Here is a 12,170-nt window from a genome sequence, read left to right on the forward strand (position 1 = left end):
CAGAAGGCATTCACTGATAGGTGATATCAGTTCATTTTTTTTATTGACTTTTATGTGAAAAGCATCAGGATAAATCTTTTTTTTTAATTTAAATTTATTTATTTTAATTGGAGGCTAATTACTTTAAAATATTGTATTGGTTCTGCCACACATCAAGTGAGGCTTTGAAGGATTGAGGACTTGGGAGGAGGACAGGAGCAAGGCCACCCTTAGTCTGAAGGAACAGTCTGACACAGGCTGTGTGTAGGAGCGGCATGATACAGGGACCTGAACAGAAACCAGAGCCATGCCAGACGAGGGCCCCAGATCAACCAATGTGATCTAAGAAGTAAATGTGTTAACTAACCGTATTAATCAAACTAGAGAGCACAGTAGCCAAAAACCAGACATGGAGGCAAATGTTGGGAACCAGAGAGTGCCAACATCTACCAGGACCCGGGCTATGTATTAATATTCTGTGGCCAGACTGACCTACGTTTGAATTCTACTTTGCCACATACTCTCTAGGTCAGCTTATATAACTCTTCTGAGCCCATTTTCTCATCTGTAAAGTGGGGATAAAAAAAAAAAACCCACCATATGGTATGTTATTGGGGAATTAAGACCATATTTATAAAAGAGTTTTAATACTGTAAAGTTCTATATGAGTGTTAGTTATCATTAGCTAATATTATATGTACACCTGCTGTTATATGTAGACAGAACCAAGTCTTGGGGGATTTTTTTGGTCAGGGAAGTTGACAATGATTCTCAAGGTGAGATGTAGACAACTGTCTATGGGAGTAAATTAGAACTTCTGGGGGCTTGCTTGTTTGTTCATTTGCTCCTTCTCCTTTAGAATCTGATAACTTTCTTTCTTCCATAAACATCCACATGATGATCGCTGTAACAGGGAAGCACTTCACTGATAAGCTGATAAGAGCCTGTCATATTCTGGTATGTTGTCACAGTAGAAAGGTTAAAATCCCATTAATCTAGGGACTTACTTCAGTATTTTGAGTATGAGGTAATAAATGGCAGCAGTAGCAAAGGAAAGAAACACATTTGAAAGATATTGTGAGAGAAGATGAAAAAACTGTGGGAGACCTAGATTTAATTCCTGGGTTGGGAAGATCCCCTGGAGAAGGGAATGGCAATCCACTCCAGTATTCTTGCCTGGAAAATCCCATGGACAGAGGCTACAGTCCATGGGGTCGCAAAGAGTTGGACATGACTGAGCGACTAACACTTTGAGTACAAAATACATATTTTACTCTTGAGGAAAATGATCAAGAAGCAGAATTTAAACCTAGTTCTGATTGACTCCAAAGAAAGAGAAAACTCTTTCCTCAGATCAGATGTGAAAGAAAAAAGAAGGAACAATGGTCTATGGAGCTTTTTAAACTGAAAGACTGAAGAGAACAGAAAGTGAGAAGTTTAGATTCACTCTGGGATTCACTCTGTGATGCACAAACCATGTTTTTGCCCTTTTGGCCTCCATCAATAGTGCTTAGGGTTGATTGCTTAGTAGCAAAGTTAACTCTGTGCTAAGTCACGCATGGGCTTCCCTGTTGGCTCAGATGGTAAAGAATCTGCCTGCAATGCAGGAGACCTGGATTCAGTCCCTGGGTCATGAAGATCCCCTGGAGAAAGGAATGGTTACCTACTCCAGTATTCTTGCCTGGAGAATCCCATGGACAGAGGAGCCTGGCAGGCTACAGTCCATGGGGTTTCAGACTCAGACATGACTTGGTGACTGAACAACAACGACACAGTCAGGCATATCCTTTTTACCTGAAAGTGCACATTTTGGGGATAACTTGATAGGGCAAAAAATGCCACCTCAGATCTTTGAGAATATACCATATAGGCAACCAACAGAATTATTAATACAAAATTAATGAACCAAATGCAAAATATCTGAAAACTCGGTTTATAAAGCATGTGATTTTTGCAGAACATTCTTTGATTTTGTTTGGCTCTATAGTCCTGAGTTGAGTTTGGATAAAGATATGAAGGGCTTCTTGTGGTTCTGGTTGGAATTTAATTGATGAATGCTCATTTTTTTTTTTTTTTTTTGTGTTTAAGTTTATATTTACAATGCATTTTTATTTTTTTTTTTTTTAATCTTTTAATTTTATTTTATTTTTAAACTTTACATAACTGTATTAGATTTGCCAAATATCAAAATGAATCCGCCACAGGTATACATGTGTTCCCCATCCTGAACCCTCCTCCCTCCTCCCTCCCCATTCCATCCCTCTGGGTCGTCCCAGTGCACCAGCCCCAAGCATCCAGTATCGTGCATCGAACCTGGACTGGCATCTCATTCCATACATGATATTTTACATGTTTCAATTGATGAATGCTCATTTTTATTTTATGTTGTTGTTTTACTTTCTGCCCTAGGTTCATAAAACTGGGAAAGAAAGGTAAAACAGAATCAAGATTCAAATGATTCAATAGGATACAACAAGTATCCCAAATCAAAAGAGTTAAACTCAAGGAGATTATGTACATTTGACCCATGAACAATATGGGTTTAAACTGTACGGGTCCATTTATACATGGATTTTTCTCAATAAGTACTACAGTACCACACAATCTATGGTTAGCTGAATCCATGGATGCAGAACTGTGGATATGGAAGAATCACAGATATAGAGGAACCATGTGTGGGAAGGCCATTTATAAGTTATATGCAGATTTATGGCTGCTCAGAGGGTCAGTGCCCCTAACTTGCTCATTGTTCAAGGGTCAACTATGTATTTTAAAAATCAAGTGAACAAAGGCAAACTGAGAGGAGACTTTCCAGAGACTCACATACAAAGAGAATGGAAGTCTATGTTGGCCACAAGTCAGTATGAGCCCAAATTATGGCCTGATTGCTTAAAACCCTAAAGAAATCTTGGGTTGTTTACTAAAAACTATTTTTTGTGCACCTATCATGTATTAGGCACTATATCCTGGGTGTGGGCAATAAGGAAGTACATCATCAGGAAAGAATTTTAAAACCATAATAAAAATGAGCTAGCAATTCTAGTAATTCAGAATTATTTGCTGCTGCTAAGTCACTTTAGTCGTGTCTGACTCTGTGCGACCCCATAGACAGCAGCCCACCAGGCTCCCCCATCCCTGGGATTCTCCAGGCAAGAACACTGGAGTGGGCTGCCATTTCCTTCTCCAATGCATGAAAGTGAAAAGTGAAAGTGAAGTCTCTCAGTCGTGTCCAACTCTTAGCGACCCCATGGACTGCAGCCTACCAGGCTCCTCCGTCCATGGGACTTTCCAGGCAAGAGTACTGGAGTGGGGTGCCATTGCCTTCTCTGCAGAATTATTTAATTCTATACAATTTAGAATTATAATTTCTCTCCCTGCATGTATCACTCCTACAAATCTTCCTTCTGCCTCCATCCCTGGGTACACTTCAGGAATCCAGATTTGTGTGACTGTAAAATTAATGCTTCTTTCATTAGAGCCATGTCTTTCAAACTTTTTTAACCACAGGCCTCAGTAAGAAATATTGGGTTGGCCAAAAAGTTCATTTGAGATTTTCCATAAGATCCAAACAATCTTTTTGGCCAACCCAATATATTTTACATATGACCCAGTACAAACAGACACACACACACACGTAAACACAACATGTATATGATAGGTATTGTAGATATCCATACATATACACACAGAGAGAGATTATGATCCCATAATAGATATAAAAATTTCATAAAATAATACCATTACTGTGGGAAACACACTCTAATATTTTCTACTCTATTTCACTGAAAAAAGAAAGAAAAGTGAAAGAAAACAATTGCATCTTTTCCTACTAAATTTATTTCACAACTCATTATGCGACCCACAGTTGGAAAATAGGGCACTAGAGTGTAGTATACCATTCTTTCTTTTAGATACAGGTGGACAAAAAGCAGGATGGCAGAGACATCAGCTTGGGTTTAATCAGTGACCACAGGAATTCTCAAAGTAGAAAACTGCCAAACTGAATATGCACACTCTGCCTCTGAATTGTTTCTTGTCTATATTATGCTTCAAATAGCTTTTACTTAACTAACCCCAAAACCCTGGGGGGAAAAGTTGGGTTTTTTTGTTTTGGTTTGGTTTTTTACAGCCTACCTACAGTATTCAAGTCATATTCTGATACAATTCAGATCTACAGTGACATGGTTAGCTTTTGAGGAAGAAGCAAAAATCTTAATTTGCTTTTCTTTGAGGAAGAAAAAAATCTTTGAAATTTATTCAGGGCAGAAGCCAGGCAATGGGGAAAGAATTTATACTGTAATCCTCAAAGGAGTAGAACATGAATTGAATTAATGTTTCTTCAGGATATGGGATTCTCTTCTTATGAATAAAATCTTTTGAGATCAGGTAGGAAGTTGTAACCATTTTTCTCTTTTATTACTTTTTCTGATACGTTGCTTTGAATATTTGGTTTTATACTGGCAGTAAGGGATGACCAACAAACCAGCCTGACTGTGTAATACCATTTTTCTGAGCTGATTCTATTCTGCACGGTCTTTTCTAGTGTGGACAGCTGAATGAAACAGATCTAGTTAGCTTCAAGAAACTAACAAGTTTAGTGTGATGCAGTTCTTTCATTTAATTCATCATGGAATAGTTTAGTAATAGTTGTTACTAAATAGTTTTGTAATAGCAATTTAGTTCAATCATGTAATAGTTTCCCTTGACCATCTTAGAGGTTCATAGACCCCTTTTTATGTTCATGGTCCCTAATTAAGTAGAGCTGAAAAATGCAGCCCATTCTAAGTACGTTTCTTTATGAAACTATGAAATATGATTGGTTAATTCAGTCAAAATGATCAAATAATTCAAAATGAATCAAAATGAAAAGTGGACTAAACTTAACCAGGGTTGGATAAAATGGGTGTAAATGGACAAACCACTGTGACTGCTTTGCTTGATTTGCACTCATGTCAGAAAGACTGCAGAGAAGGCAATGGCACCCCACTCCAGTACTCTTGCCTGGAAAATCCCATGGACGGAGGAGCCTGGTGGGCTGCAGTCCATGGGGTCGCGAAGAGTCAGACATGACTGAGCAACTCACTTTCACTTTTCACTTTCATGCATTGGAGAAGGAAATGGCAACCCACTCCAGTGTTCTTGCCTGGAGAATCCCAGGGACGGGGGAGCCTGGTGGGCTGCCGTCTATGGGGTCACACAGAGTCAGACACGACTGAAGCAACTTAGCAGCAGCAGCAGCAGCAGCAGCAAAAAGACTGCCTCTTTGATCCCACTGGTAAAGTTTCCTTAATTCTCTTAACTAGCTTATATAGCTCCTACCTGGGATAGATTAATTCAAATTACTTCTTTGGATGGTTTTGAACTGAGGAAAGTTTGAGCTAGTTAACAAGAACTAAGGTGAATAGTGTTCGATTAAAATGACTAACTTACCTGAGGGCTTCCCAGATGGCTCAGTGGTAAAGAATCTGCCTGCCAATGCAGGAGACACAGGGGATGAGGGTTCGATCTCTGGGTTGGGAAGATCCCCTGGAAGAGGAAGTGGCAACTCACTCCAGTATTCTTGCCTGGAGAATCCCATGGACAGAGGAGCCTGGCGGGCTACAGTCCATGGGGTAGGAAAAAAAAAATAGTCAGACATGACTAAACACACAGGCACATGCACAGCTTGCCTGAACTACTTGGTTTTTTGCACTATAACCAGTCAGCAATTTGACCAAATCAGTATTTGTCTAAATTGATTAGTCCATTCAGCCCGAAGTTGAAATAATGATGGCAGGGAGGAAAACCTGAAAACAAATTTTTTACTTAATTCTTCTAATTACACACAATCATTTTTAAGAAAAGAGTTAACTATCTGTATTAGACAGGATTCTCAAGAGAAACAAAACCAAACAGAAACTATGAACCAATAGGATTCTCAAGAGAAACAAAACAAATATTTAAAAATTTATACACACACTCATGCAGTCATGGAGGCTGAGAAATCCTAAGATCTGCAGTCAATAAGCTGGAGATCTAGGAGAGCCATTGTGTAGTTCCAGTCTGAGTCCAACGGCTTGAGAACCAGGACAGTGAGTGACAAAAGTTCCAGTGTAAAAGTTGTCAGGCTCAAGACCGAAGGAAGGCCAATGTTTCAGTGTGAGTTCAAAGGCTGGAAAAGACCAATGTTCCACATCAAGTAGTCAGCTTAGAGGCCCTCTTACCCGGCCTTTTTTTTTTTGTATTCAGATCTGCAATTGATTGGATGAGGCTAACCCACATCAGAGGAGAAGGCAATGGCACCCCAATCCAGTATTCTTGCCTGGAAAATCCCATGGACAGAGAAGCCTGGTAGGCTGCAGTCCATGGGGTCGCTAAGAGTCAGACACAACTGAACGATTTTACTTTCACTTTTTACTTTCATGCATTGGAGACGGAAATGGCAACCCACTCCAGTGTTCTTGCCTGGAGAATCCCAGGGACAGGGGAGCCTGGTGGGCTGCTGTCTATGGGGTCGCACAGAGTCGGACACGATTGAAGCGACTAAGCAGCAGCAGCAGCAGCAGCAACAACCCACATCAGGGAGGGTAATCTGCTTTACTTGGCCTACTTATTCAAACGTTAATCACATCCTCACAGAGACACCCAGAATAATGTTTGGCCAAATGTCTGGGTATTCCATGGCCCAGTCAAGTTGACACATAAATTAACCATCACTCTCCCTGATTGTTCCTGTGCTGGTTGACTTTTAAGGGAAGCCCATGATACTAATCTCCTTAAAGGTTTTCTTTACATGCTATGAGTTGGCTTCACTTATAGCTGGAGTCAATGACAGTCTACATGCTTTGGTATATGGAATATCAGGATGCCCCTCAAACAAAAGATAACTCCCAGCTCTAACCTAAGAGGATTCCTGAAACTTCTCCATTAGAGTTATTCCTTTGGGATAAAGCACAGTGGGTCACATGCACTAAAATGCAAATAGCCGTGAAAGGCAAACACAGTAACTCCTTGTCAGTATAGACATAGATTAATTTGTGTTGTTTTCAATTGATTTAAAAGAGGTCCCTTTGTAAATGGGAAATGGAAAAGGAAAATCTGAAGACAGAATATCTAGGTTCTGAGAACAGCAACAGTGTGCATGTGTGTGGGAGTGGTCCTGAAGCACCTTAGGGGCCACTGGGGGCACTCAGCAATGGGGAAGAAATACACAAAACACGAAAATAGAACCCAAAGGACAAGTGGGAAGGCATCAAAGACCTGTACTATTTTATCATCTTTTTCTGAACCTGTTTTGATTGTATGCTAGATGGATCAAAAATGGCCAAGCCAACCAGTCAATATTTCCCATGGTTCATTACCATGGTCTGGTGAAAGGAAAAGGCTGAGAAACAGTTTGGGGCTGCAATGGAATCAATCTGGGCACTCGCATGTAAATCATCTCTTCTTTCCTAGACCCAGTCTGCAACTTCCAGCAACCTTGTCACCTCATCCATCTTCCCTCCACTGTCACACATTTCCCTAAGGCTCAGTTGTGCTTGTGAGGCCTTTATGTAAACATCTCAGACTTTGTGCCTAAGAACCAAAAGATTCCCTATGGTTAACATAGACAGAGTCCTAGTTTGGGAAAGCATATTCACGATGGGAAGGGCACACAGTGAAATTGTCCAAAGCTGCTAAACCCATGGAACATTAGGGAAGCAGGAGGAGGCTGTTCCACCGGATCTATTTCATATTCTCTTAATTAATCACTGTCCAAACTCCAGCATTGTACAAGACCTAGCAAATCTTACCCAGAAGACCTACCGCCAGTAAAAATTAATTGTTCTTTCTGTCTTTCTACTGGCCAGTTTAGAATGTTTTGCAGGTGGTCAAATGATATTAATTATCTGCAACAAAGCAGAGGATGTTCCCAAATGAACCTAAAGGTAGAACATAGCCTAATATATTATGCAGAATGAATTCCTAGCAAGCACTAATGGTCTTTATAACTGCAGTATCAGAGGCTGTATAGGTAAATGCAGCAATTAGTTTGTGCTCAGTGGGAGGAACCCCAGCATGCAGAGTGGAAAGTATTTGTATCCTTTTCATTCAAAAATGAGAAGAGTGAAAATTGGAACAGTGAATGGGCAGTGACCACAATGAGCCATTCTGTGAATGCACTTCAAAATCATCTTGAGGATCACAGATAGACTGTGGAAAAATATTGTAGTAGCACCTGTGGGTATCACCCTCATGAAACGCAAAAATTAATCAATAAGATCAAACTTATACATTGGCACAATACTCTGGGCAAGACTCTCCCTTAGTTGAGTACAGAGTCAGTGCCTGGTGAATGGTTAATTGGGAGAAGAGGAATAATCACCATTGTAGAAGCCACCTCCTATGCCCATCATGCTTTTTTGCTAAGTAACAACAAGCCTGATATCCAGGAACAAATCTGACACTTAGGCGTCAGTCTTGTTAGAATCCAGCCTGGTGCTCAGGACTCAGGACATGTTGTTCTCCTGTTGAGTATAAACAAGCTCACAGAATGCCACATAAGACAAGGTCACTCTGTGACCACAATAACGAGAAAAAAACTTCCTAATTTTCATCTAAAAACAAAAAAAGAGCATTTCCCAAATCACAAAATACCTAATATCTTTCTCTCCTGGCTAATGTAAGTGGCCATTGCTTCTCAGTTACAGCTTTACCCTCACTCTAGTCTTCCCTCTCTGTAAATAAGATTTATTGAGGTATCCACTGTCAGTACCGTCCCCACTTCCTGACAGCACCCACCAAAGAGATTCCTTGCTTCTTTGGACCCTGCTCCAAATCACCCAACTAAAGCCCAAACCCTAGAATATGTCCTTTGTAATGCTCTCTCACAGAGACACCCTTTGGTTCCCAGTGGTTTGTTTTCCCCCTCATTGCAAGGAGTATTAAACCCAACTTATTCAATTAGAGGTGTGTTTCAAGTGATCTTTGGGTGAACACCACGACACTACCTTTACAAAGAAGTGGGAGCTTGGTGGAGAGCATAGCTTGGTAGGGTGGCTAGAGCAACAAACTCTGATCTCCCTATCTTTAGCTCTTGCCTCTTTGTAATTTCCAAATCAACAAGAACCTACACAAAATTGAAATTAATATCAAAACTGTAATAAATGCCTTGGTCATTCTCCCTTGGAAATTCCCAACAGATAAGACCTTTTGGCAAAGTTTGCAGCCATTAGTTTACAGGCTATATAGGTCAGTGTTCACTTTCCAGGGGACTTTGGCTACTTCAGCTCTTGTACTAAAGTCAGTTACTCACTATATACAGCAAGTCCATCCCACTAAGTATCATTTTACATAGTGGTTTCAAAGTTATCCTTTGGTGAAAAGTGAAACTGTTAGTTGCTCAGTCATGTCTGACCCTGTGACCCCATGGACTGTAGCCCACCAGATTCCTCTGTCCATGGCATTCTTCAGGCAAGAATACTGAAGTGGGTTGCCATTCCCTTCTCCAGGGGATCTTCCAAACCCAGGGATCAAACCCAGGTCTCCTGCATTACAGGCGGATGCTTTACTGTCTGAGCCACCAGGGAAACAGCTATCTTCTGTTAAGATATGCCAAAGAGACATTCCTTGAGTTATTTTCTGTAAATCATCCCATTTTTACTGAGCTACCATTACTAACAAAGCACAATTTTAGGTACTGGGAACACAATGATAAATAATACAGAATCTGTGTCATCATAAAGTTTACATTCTAGTGGGAGAGACTGAAAATAGACAAGTAAATAAGTAATTCAAGAACCACCTCCTCATTTTTCTTGACAACCCAGCCCAATTCAACTATTCTTCCTCCAGACTTCTATATTAATGACTGTGTCACAAAGTTTTGTGTTTGATTATCCATTATCCTAGAACTGTTAAAGGAACAAGGTATGTTTTTAAAAAAAAAAAATAATCAGAGAAGTTTCCGTGATGCATAGCTATTAATTTTCAGCATCATGTGGAAGAAGAAGTATACTTGTGATGAGTGATGTCAAGGAAAATAACTTGGTGACTACTTCAGGAAAGCAGATTTGAGCCCAACATAAGCAACTACCTTCTAAAAGTCAGCTGTCTGAATACCAAGTAGATGACCTCCAGAATTCATTAGATGCCTACTGCTATGAGTATTCAAACAGATATAAGCAAACTCTTGACTGATATGATTTAGGGATATTCAAATATCAGAATGTAGGTTGAGTTAAAAGCTTTTTGAGGTCCCTTAAGTTTCTCAAAATCAATGATTTGTGCATTGTTCTCTATGAATACAAGGCACCACTGCCCTCCATTATACTGAAGCTAAGTGTGAACAAGAATCTCACCTTTCTTATTATTATTTTATTCCCCAGATCCCTCCTGTGTATAACACAGTTCTAGGTCTACAAAACAAGCATTAGTAATTACTTCCTCACTTTATTATTCCCACTAGAAGGCCACTGCTAACTGGACCTCGACCCTCTGGGATTTCCAGCAGCAGTGAGTAAGATCTGAGTTGAAACTACAATGCTGAATACATTAAGCCACACTCCTTCATCTATTTTTCTTTTAAGATCATATTCTTAAGGACTAAGGGTTCCAAGGTAATAGGCCATGTAGACTAACCGCCATATTCACACAAGTTGCCAAACTCTCCAAGCATTCCTACCTTATCCACCAACCATAATCTTGAACCTGGCAGTGGACAGTCTTTTTGTTCTTTTCTATACCTCATTTTCACCATCCTATATTCATATTTTGTCATTTGTCCTCCTTATTCCACCAGAATAAATAAAGAGGCCAGCATAGTAGTTAGATCATTAACCCAAAGTGGCAGAGGACAACAGTTGCACTAGGCTAGGTCAGGCTAGGTCCTTCTCTGGGCTGAGCAAGCAGCCGAGTATATCTACCTAGCTGATTGATGAGGTGCTCATTAATTAGCATCTTAAGGCTAACGCTGGGGGAAACCATGGCCTGTGAACAAAGCTTGTGATTCATGACTCCCTCCTTTTAATTTTATTGCTATTATCTCACAGGAGACCACTGTAGTAAGCTCGTTAAGCACTGAAAAGCCATTTGAGGAGGTAGATTTAAGAGTCAGTTATGAAGGGAAACCTAAAACTTGCTTAAGAAACAAATTATGATTAACTGAATGCAAACCTGAAGCCAAACACAAGTCAGGACACAATTAAATGCAGCTGTGTTCCTTTCCTTCCGTCTCAGAGCACCAGCTACAATCACTCTGCTTCCCTCTTATTTATTGACCTGTAATAAAACCTTGTTGGATGGGCATATGGGAATTTGCAGAGTTGAGGGACTGTATGGTGTCTTGGTATATGGATGATAATCATCTTTATTTATCTATGACCCTGAAGTCAAACCTACCCTAAGATAACCACCAAAGAGACTATTAGCTTCTGTCCTGCCTTGAAATCTCAATAGCAATAAAGAGTACCTTCCGACACTTGATCAGTCCTCAAAATGATCCTCTTGCACTGTGCTTTATCTAGCCTTATATTTTATGAGGGTTGATATTGTCTGGGTGTTCAATCCTTGAGTTGAATGAGCCAAGGAGAGATTTTTTTTTCCTGTTTCCAGTTTGACTTGTTGAGAGTGACTCAAGCAATTCAATTGAAGTTGGGTGGCTTAGAATATTTTGCTAAGCATTACTTTATTGAATAACAAAGGCTGTGTCTACATGAACAAATCAGGCTGACCAAGTTCAGAATGCTGACTGGTTGATTTCAACTAACCAAACGCAGTGAGTAGAAAGTAGCAGAGATCATTTTAATAAATGCTAAATGTCCAATTTGACTGAATCATTGAACCTATCCAATGTATGATTAGGTGATTTACAAGCAAAGCTAGTGTCTGCTTTATTACTTGATTTTCAATTAAAAGATGCAGAAAGGAATAAACTGAGGTGATCTTAATATAGCATTAACCACAATATTGGGCACACTAAAGGCATTCAGTAAATAATTCTTTACTGGTTACTCTGTCAGCATACCTTTTTAAAACAATAGCCTAACCCCCGACAGTTGGTCCAAACCCCACCCTAGCAGCTTCTGGGGAGTGGGAGGCTTGTTCATATTTCTCCTCTGTCCATGGGGTTCTCCAGGCAAGAATACTGGAATAGGTAGCCATTCCCTTCTCCAGGGGAACTTCCCAACCCTGGGATCAAACCAGGTGTCTCGCATTGCAGATGGGTTCTTTAC

At 40.1% G+C, this 12,170-nt stretch overlaps 1 long non-coding RNA gene across 11 annotated transcripts in view; it reads right to left on the minus strand.

Moving 5' to 3' along the window:
• The window catches only part of LOC129639603 (uncharacterized), a 206,896-nt gene that overhangs the window by 171,490 nt on the left and 23,236 nt on the right, over positions 1-12,170 (minus strand). For 6 of the 11 annotated variants that reach the window (XR_008708492.1, XR_008708496.1, XR_008708487.1 and 3 more), the window contains exons 3-4: positions 5,937-6,130; positions 5,410-5,505 (exon numbers count right to left, since the gene is read on the minus strand). This is a non-coding gene — a long non-coding RNA (uncharacterized LOC129639603). Of the gene's footprint in view, positions 1-5,409; positions 5,578-5,936; positions 6,131-12,170 lie in introns of all 11 variants that reach the window. The other 5 variants (XR_008708493.1, XR_008708498.1, XR_008708488.1 and 2 more) reach the window with 3 other exon arrangements.

The sequence above is a fragment of the Bubalus kerabau genome, chromosome X (assembly GCF_029407905.1).
Source record: "Bubalus kerabau isolate K-KA32 ecotype Philippines breed swamp buffalo chromosome X, PCC_UOA_SB_1v2, whole genome shotgun sequence".
Taxonomy (NCBI): Eukaryota; Metazoa; Chordata; class Mammalia; order Artiodactyla; family Bovidae; genus Bubalus; species Bubalus kerabau.